Source organism: Salvelinus sp. IW2-2015, unplaced genomic scaffold, assembly GCF_002910315.2.
Source record: "Salvelinus sp. IW2-2015 unplaced genomic scaffold, ASM291031v2 Un_scaffold741, whole genome shotgun sequence".
NCBI lineage: Eukaryota > Metazoa > Chordata > Actinopteri > Salmoniformes > Salmonidae > Salvelinus > Salvelinus sp. IW2-2015.
This window is the reverse complement of record NW_019942601.1, coordinates 39,776-47,387: the sequence shown is the minus strand read 5'-3', so window position 1 is coordinate 47,387 and position 7,612 is coordinate 39,776. Positions and strand designations below refer to the sequence as shown.

Genomic DNA, 7,612 nt, shown 5'->3' with positions numbered 1-7,612 from the left:
CCAGGAAGAAAGCTGTTGCCCAATACCTTGCACAGCAGTTGTTTCACCACCGGGACCCTAAAGGTATTACGGTCAAAGTCTGTGGAACTGAATATTCTATGTGAATTTCCAATATATATATATATATATATATATATATATCTATATATATATATATATCTATATATATATATATATCAATGACACTAACAGTGTTACATTTTTTTCAGCAACATGTGCAGTGAACATTGCTTAGTGATGCAAGGTACATCATGTATTCGTTGTCATAGTTACTTCTGACGTGGACTTGGATGATGACACACGTCTTCTGTCTGAATACTGGGGCCTTCAGTCTGAATACTGGGGCCTTCAGTGATACCCGGAAGCAACAGCCTTACCCGGGACTACAGCAACACTCTGTCAACATGTATTCAAATTCATACAGGCTGACCCAAGCACGGACTTATATTCACTTAGTCTACTCTATATTAGGAAGGTGTTCTTAATGTTTTGTATGTACACTCATGAATAAATATTTATTCAAAATCAAATGTTATTGGTCACATACACATGGTGAGCAGATGTTAACGCGAGTGTAGCGAAATGCTTGTGATTCTAGTTCCGACAGTGCAGTAATATCTAACACGTAATCTAACATTTACACAACAACTACCTTTAAACACACAAGTGTAAAGGCATGAATATGAATAAGAATATGTACATATAAATATATGGATGAGCGATGGCCGTGCAGCATTGGCAAGATGCAGTAGATGGTATAGAGTACAGTATATACATATGAGATGAGTAATGTAGGGTATGTAAACATATACAGTTTATTCACCCTGGACATGAGACTTGCATTTATTTTACGCCTTTTAAATCATACATTTAATTTTAAGTTTAAGCTACCACAGAAGTTAGAGACAATTTGAAGATCAACATGCTATGTATTATTTTGTAATATTACCATAAAAAAAAACTGAAAATGAGTTGTTCATACAAAACTTAATTGCATTTGGTCATCCCCAAAATGTGGCATTGAAAGGCTTGATATTTGCCTCCTTCCTCAGGGAACAGTCTGCAGACATCTGACAACAGGGGCGGCAGGTTTGTTGATGTGCTGCTCTAGAGTTCCATAGCCCAGCAGACTCACCTGGAGACAGAGGGACGGACATGTTCGTTTTTTGTACAAGTCTGGGAGATTTTTATAGGGAGGAGAGAGCCTGAGTTTTGGAGTGAGTACAGTAAGGCCGCGTTCAAGTCCTGCCGGAAACTCTGGACCTCCGAGTTAAAAATGAATGTAAGTTATTAGTGTAGAGCTTCCTATTGGTTGATTCTGATACTTCCCAAGTGAGAAACTCGGGTATCATCTTTCTAAAATAAGTAAGCAAGTTGGAAATAGAGTTTCCGACATGACGTGAACACAGCATTACATCCAATCCAACCATTGGGCCTGGATAATATGCTATGTCATCGCACAGGCAGACTGCCATAGTGAAGTATGTTTACATAGTGCATCAAGTATACTATTACGAGTGGAGTTTACTTCTCTTTTTCTCTGAAGAGGTCACAGGTAGCTGGTCAGGAGGTCCTTGGAATATTCTATCTCTGTTGCACCTGGACAGAGGTGGATAGAGGTAGTGATTGTGCTTGAAAGAGAACCCTCACCCCTGACCTACCTCTGGCCCAGGGTCTCCTGCCTAACCCCTCTAATCAGGCTCTCAGACAGGGACTTAAGACGTCAGCATGCTTCTGTTTGGCTGGCAGCTAGTCGAAGTCGGCAAAATAACCCAACGAGAGTGCTCACATACTCCCTTTAAAAAGACCTTCGCTTGGAAAAATGCGGGGGAAAAAAGCAGCAATAGTACTGTTTGTCCATTTTGAGACGCCGTAGCCAGTATACGCTTCCTCAAAATAGTCAGAATTCATCTAAGACAACTCACGAAATCTGTCATTAATTTTGATATTTTTGCAGAGGAGATCTTAGTCGTGCAATTTTACATCTAACTAAGATGTTTGGTGGAGTATTTCTCAAGAAAACAATGTGCATGAAAACGAGCCGTTTCTCGTTGAATGACAACAAAGACTTTACTGAAGAATCCCTACTGTTGACCAATTACCGGCGAAGGGGTGTAGACTTTGGCAACCAACTTCAGCTTTCCTCAAGAAAGAAATGAGTGTGCCAGAACAACCCCAAAAAATAAATTACTTACCGAATTACAAAACGTCACAAAATGTCGAACACTTCCGGCTGGGAAGTATGCGGCCACTTTTACTCCAGGAGCAGACAGATGTAGGGTGCATAGGGCGTCTCTATTCCTCATATGAGTGGAGTATTAGCTCTTTGAAATTGTATTATGCAAAGTAAAAGGAAAAAATAATATAATGACCAGGGGTGGACTGGAAACAGAAATCGGCCCTGACATTTCTAACACACCGGACCATTTTTCATCCCCGAGGCTCCCATTATAAGCCAGATATAATTATAATTTTGAAACAACAACAAAAACAAGTTGCCCAAAATGTCCATGACTTACTGACAGAGTGCTCCATATTCCTGCTGGTAGCAAGCCTCAACCCGGATGCAGAGAAATGTCCTGCCTTGTCATTTGGTTTGCATGTCTATCTCCACCAGGCACCCAATAAATCAGATGACAAACCTGCAGAGATTAATGAAATACATTGGTACCTGTATTTAGGATTCATGTATCAGTTTGCCTACTTCATGAAATGACAACAATAGACCTGATAACAAATACGCATGCCATTTTGAGATAATGGCTACAACAAATGACATGACATCCATGTGAATTCATAGCTAAACTATTATGAAATCACATCTCACTAACAATTGCTACCTTGACTTATTCATGATATAACATGCTCCTTATTTGACTGTAATTAGCTGCTAGCTTAGCTAAATGCCTGTGATTGTTGATGACTAATATTGCAGCCAAAACTATGGTGATTAACCTATGTAGCTAGGTATATGACAACCCTATTAATTCAAGAAGTAGTGACTCTGCTGCTTGATTCAGAAAGTAAGTTTCACCTCAAAGCGTTAACTTGCTAATATGATCTGGCTAATGTGAGCTAGCTATCCAACATGCATTGTTTCAGACACATGGCATGATCCTGCTTGCTTTACATCTGACAGATATTGAGGTACCATAGCTAACTAGATAATGGTTTAATGATAATTGAGGGTTAGTTCATTATCTTGCTAGCTAAGTCTAAAACACAGCAAGCTAACCAACTAGGCAGTTAGCTAGCTATCAAGACACTCACTCAATAGCTTACCATGCCTTTCTAACCAACTCGACATTCCTCTCTCGCCCCGATTCCTTCTTGCCTACTCCCGTCTCTCGGTCTTCTTCTAGGTTAAAAGTCAAATGAAACAACAGACTCGCACCCAGCCTTCTGGTGCGGTCGGACAGTCAAATTAAACAACAGACACGCACCCAGCCTTCTGGTGTGGTCGGAACAGTCAAATTAAACAACAGACACGCACCCAGCCTTCTGGTGTGGTCGGACGGTCAAATTAATAACAACGACACGGATTTAGGCAGAGAATAGAGATTCAGCCAACCAGCCTTCTGGTGTGGTCGGACAGTCAAATTAAACAACAGACCACGCACCCAGCCTTCTGGTGCGGTCGGACAGTCAAATTAAACAACAGACACGCACACAGCTTTCTGGTTCGGTCGGACAGTCAAATTAAAAAACAACAGACTCGCACCCAGCCTTCTGGTGTGGTCGGACGGTCAAATTAAACAACAGACACGCACCCAGCCTTCTGGTGTGGTCGGACAGTCAAATTAAACAACAGACACGCACCCAGCCTTCTGGTGTGGTCGGACAGTTCAAATTAAACAACAGACACGCACACAGCTTTCTGGTGCGGTCGGACAGTCAAATGCTCAGCGTTCCAAAAGTATTCACCTGTTTCTACGTAAATCAAGGACAATGTGTTTATGGTGCGTGTGCAGCCCAGCAGTATATAATCGATCTGTATCTAATTTACAATGCCGAAAATTAGAAGAACAAAAAGTGACAAACTGTATCAGACTGATACATATTTATACAATGATTACTTGTGTTTGGGGGGGTTAAATGAAGCATGGCCTTTAAGACCAAAAATACATCAATCAAATGTATGCTAGGCCTATCCAATACTCTCGGGTGTGTGGAAGCAAGAGATCAAGTGTATGTTGAAAGAGCATTAAAAAGGATTGTGGCTCTAGTTGTATCATATGGTTTATGCATATGACCTCAGTCATTAGTTGTATCATATGGACTCAGTCACTAGTTGTATCATTATGGATCAGTCACTAGTTGTATCATATGGACTCAGTCACGTAGTTTGTATCATTATGGACTCAGTCACTAGTTGTATCATAATGGACTCAGTCACTAGTTGTATCATATGGACTCAGTCACTAGTTGTATCATATGGACTAAGTCACTAGTTGTATCATATGGACCTCAGTCACTAGTTTGTAACATATGTGATCAGTCCATAGTTGTATCATATGGACTCAGTCACGTAGTCTGTATCATATTGACTCAGTCACTAGTTGTATCATATGGACTCAGTCACTGTTGTATCATATGGTACTCAGTCACTAGTTGTACATATGGACTCAGTCACTAGTTGTATCATATGGTTTATGCCATATGGACTCAGTCACTAGTTGTACCAATATGGACTCAGTCACTAGTTGTATCATATGGACTGTACTGTGTCATTGTTCATATCTCGTCATAGTTGTATCATATGGTTTACGCCATATGGATCATCTGTTGTAATATGTTACGCCATATGGACTCAGTCATTAGTTGTATCATATGGACTCAGTCACTAGTTGTATCATATGGTTTAGCCATATGGACTCAGTCACTAGTTGTATCATATGGTTTACGCCATAATGCGACTTCAGTCACTAGTTGTATCATATGGACTCAGTCACAAGTTGTATCATATGGACTACAGTCACTAGTTGTATCATATGGACCATCACTAGTGTTATCATATGGACTAGTTCATAGTTGTATCATATGGACTCTCAGCACTATTGTACATATGACTCAGTCCACTAGTTGTATCATATGGTTTACGCCATAGGTGACTCAGTCACTAGTTGTATCATATGGTTTCGCCATATGGACTCAGTCACTGTTTATCAATGGTTTATCGCCATATGGACTCAGTCACTAGTTTGTATCATATGGACTCAGTCACTAGTTGTATCATATGGACTTCAGTCACTAGTTGTATCATATGTTACGCCATATGGACCCAGTCACTAGTTGTATCATATGAACTCAGTCACTAGTTTATATATGAACTCAGTAACTAGATGTATCATATGTATTGTATTATTATGGATCCCCATTAGCTGCTGCCAAAGCTTCCTGGGTCCATCAAAATTAAGGCAATTTATACCATTTTAAAACATTACAATACATTCACAGACTTCATAACACACTGTGTGCCTCAGGCCCCTACTCCACCACTACAATATCTACATGACTAAATCCATGTATACGTTTATAGTGCGTGTGTGTGTGTGTGTGTGTGTGTGTGTGTGTGTGTGTGTGTGTGTGTGTGTGTGTGTGTGTGTGTGTGTGGTGGTGTGTGTGTGTGTGTTTGGTGGTGTGTGTGTGTGTGTGTGTGTGTGTGTGTGTTTGTGTTTGTGTCTGTGCCAATGTTTGTGTTGCTTCACAGTCCCCGCTGTTCCATAAGGTGTTTTTTTAATCTGTTTTTAAATCAAATTTTACTGCTTGAGTCAGTTACTTGATGTGGAATAGAGTTCCATGTAGTCATGTCTCTATGTAGTACTGTGCGCTTCCCATAGTCTGTACTGGACTTGGGGACTGTGAAGAGACCTCTTGTGGCATGTCTTGTGGGTATGCATGGGTGTCCGAGCTGTGTGCCAGTAGTTTAGACAGACAGCTCGGTGCATTCAACATGTCAGTACCTCTCATAAATAAAAGTAGTGATGAATCCAATCTCTCCTCCACTTTCAGCCAGGAGAGGTTGACATGCATATTATTAATATTAGCTCTCTGTGTACATCCAAGGGCCAGCCGTGCTGCCATCTACTTCCGGCGCCGACAGAGATGGCCGCCATGCTTCGCGTTCCTAGGAAACTATGCAGTATTTCGTTTTTTTTATGTGTTATTTGTTACATTGTTACCCCAGGAAATCTTAGGTTTTATTAAATACAGTCGGGAGGAACTATTGGATATAAGAGCAACGTCAACTCACCAACATTACGACCAGGAATACGACTTTCCCGAAGCAGATTCTCTATTTGGCCCACCACCCAGGACAATGGATCGGATCCCAGCTGGCGACCCAAAACAACGGCGCCGCAGAAGGGGCAGACGGAGCGGTCTTCTGGTCAGGCTCCATAGACGGGCACATTGCGAACCGCTCCCGAGCATACTACTCGCCAATGTCCCTTCTCTTGACAACAAGGTAGACGAAATCTGAGCAAAGGTTGCCTTCCAGAGAGACATCAGAGACTGTAACGTTCTTTGTTTCACGGAAACATGGCTCACTCGAGACACGCTATCGGAGTCGGTACAGCCACCTGGTTTCTTCACGCATCGCGCCGACAGAAACAAGCATCTCTCTGGTAAGAAGAAGTGCGGGGGTGTATGCCTTATGATTTACGAGACGTGGTGTGATCATAACAACATACAGGAACTCAAGTCCTTTTGTTCACCTGACTTAGAATTCCTCACAATCAAATGCCGACCGCATTATCTCCCAAGAGAATTCTCTTCGATCATAGTCACAGTCGTATATATATTCCCCCCCAAGTAGACACATCGACGGCCCTGAACGAACTTCATTTGACTCTATGCAAACTGGAATTCACATATCCTGAGGCTGCATTTATTGTAGCTGGGGATTTTAACAAGGCTAATCTGAAAACAAGGCTCCCTAATTTTATCAGCATATCGATTGTGCGACCCAGGCTGGCAAAACACTGGATCATTGTTATTCTAACTTCCGCGACGCATATAAGCCCCTCCCCCGCCCTCCTTTCAGAAAATCTGACCACGACTCAATTTTGTTGCTCCCAGCCTATAGACAGAAACTAAAATAGGAAGCACCCACGCTCAGGTCTGTTCAACGCTGGTCTGACCAATCGGATTCCACGCGTCAAGATTGCTTCGATCACGTGGACTGGGATATGTTCCGCATAGCGTCGAACAACAACATGGATGAATACGCTTATTCGGTGAGCGAGTTTATTAGCAAGTGCATCGGTGATGTTGTACCCACAGTGTCTATTTAAACCTTCCCCAAACAGAAACCGTGGATTGATGGCAGCATTCGCGCAAAACTGAAAGCGCGAATCACTGCTTTAAATCATGGCAAGGTGACCGGAAACATGACCGAATACAAACAGTGTAGCTATTCCAGCCACAAGGCAATCAAACAAGCTAAGCGTCAGTATAGAGACAAAGTAGAGTCGCAATTCAACGGCTCAGACACGAGAGGTATGTGGCAGGGTCTACAGTCAATCACGGACTACAAAAGAAAAACCAGCCCTGTCGCGGACCACGATGTCTTGCTCCCAGACAAACTAAACAACTTCTTTGCTCGCTTTGA

The 7,612-nt window shown here is 42.0% G+C and overlaps 1 long non-coding RNA gene across 2 annotated transcripts; it reads right to left on the bottom strand.

Annotated features, from left to right (window-relative positions):
• Window positions 1-496: 496 nt before the first annotated feature.
• On the bottom strand, window positions 497-3,454 carry LOC112068810 (uncharacterized). 2 transcript variants are annotated; one of them, XR_002893631.2, is made up of 4 exons: window positions 3,283-3,454; window positions 2,520-2,642; window positions 1,529-1,599; window positions 497-1,135 (listed from the first exon to the last, which is right to left on the bottom strand). It is a non-coding gene; the product is annotated as an uncharacterized lncRNA (long non-coding RNA). The 2 variants fall into 2 exon arrangements; XR_002893632.2 differs by lacking the exon at window positions 1,529-1,599.
• Window positions 3,455-7,612: the final 4,158 nt, after the last annotated feature.